We start from the raw sequence: 1342 nt of genomic DNA, 5'->3' as shown, positions 1-1342 counted from the left end.
TTTGGACCTCGACGCACTGGAATTCTTTTAACTGTGAAGTCAGAAAGGTTGTACTAGTTAGTTGTAAGTAAATAGGAAATTTTATTTCATTAAACTGTAACAGTAGAGTGAGCTGTGCAGGATGGCTAGGTTGGAAAACTTGCTATTTGGTTCTTTGTATATATATTTATTCATAAAGTATGGCTTCTCGTAGTGTCATCCTATCTCCAGGCAATCAATGTAGTTATCGTGGGCTGGCATGAAAAACAAATGAGCCTATAAACCGACTGTATAAGTGTACAAAATGTGGATGAACTAAATTCAGAGCCTGGTAATGATAAAACCCGTTTCAGTTTTAAAAAATGCATTTGTCTTAAGCGTTGCTTCCAAACTTGTGCAAAATGCAGAATACGTTTGCATTCCATGTGTGTGGAATATAGAGAAAATAGATGGAGTTCCCTTGGTGTTCATCACAGAGATTTTTTTTGCATCCTGGTTCTTTTACTGAATTCTTATTTGGAAAACCTATGCACTGCCCAGAAACTCAAAAAGCTCATATGAGATTCCATGCTGAGCAGCTGTTGGGGAGCCATTTTTTACAGACCTTTACTAACTAATATAGCAAGACACAATTGTGCTATTGTTTTCCTGGATATCCCCTATGTTTTCCCAAAAGAACATCAGAATACATATTTTGTTAGGGGAATAAACTCCACTAGTAGTCATAGGTCCCGCTCCTCAAAGGAAGCTCAGGAAAAAGTTCAGTTGAAAGCTGAATAATTTATAAGATTGAGACATATATACAATGTGTTGGTCTGCTGATTTGGTTCTTTTGATGATGAGGGACAGCAGTTATAAATGTAGTTCGACTCAGGAATTCTATATAAGATGAACCATGAATCAGTTAATTACATAATTAAGTTATTGTAGGGAGAATTTTGATTAAATATAGGAGAAGGCTTACCTCTGTTTTATTTTTTCCCAATCTACTATAATGAGTTGATGAGACACAGCATATCACAGTGGAAAGCAATAGTAACTTCAAATGCAAGTATAAGAAGAAGAAAGCGGTAAAATAATCTGTGAAGGTGGGATGAGAATATGCAAGGCATGAGTGAATGGATTCTCAGCTGGATAGGTTGAGCTCATAGAACTTCTTGAACTGTGCTTTACGATCCCGAGAAATCTATGTAGTCCTTTTTGGTGGGCTGCAGCTGCTAAATAAAATAATTTTAAAGTTTGAGAAGTGAGGGAATGTACATGAGAAAATTGAATGGATTCATGAGGGGATCTTTCTGTTGTAGAGTCTTCCACAGAACAAAACAAATAACCACTGGCTTGGGGAAGGCGGTGGTGGGGTGGC

At 37.1% G+C, this 1342-nt stretch overlaps 1 protein-coding gene across 1 annotated transcript in view; it reads left to right on the top strand.

Annotated features, from left to right (window-relative positions):
* Nucleotides 1–1342, top strand: part of MYT1L (myelin transcription factor 1-like) — a 314263-nt gene that overhangs the window by 83119 nt on the left and 229802 nt on the right. The window lies entirely within an intron of this gene.

Source organism: Charadrius vociferus, unplaced genomic scaffold (genome assembly GCF_000708025.1).
Source record: "Charadrius vociferus isolate BGI_N301 unplaced genomic scaffold, ASM70802v2 scaffold156, whole genome shotgun sequence".
NCBI classification, from domain to species: domain Eukaryota; kingdom Metazoa; phylum Chordata; class Aves; order Charadriiformes; family Charadriidae; genus Charadrius; species Charadrius vociferus.
The sequence above is the reverse complement of the archived record's forward strand: the minus strand, read 5'-3'. Positions and strand labels throughout refer to the sequence as shown.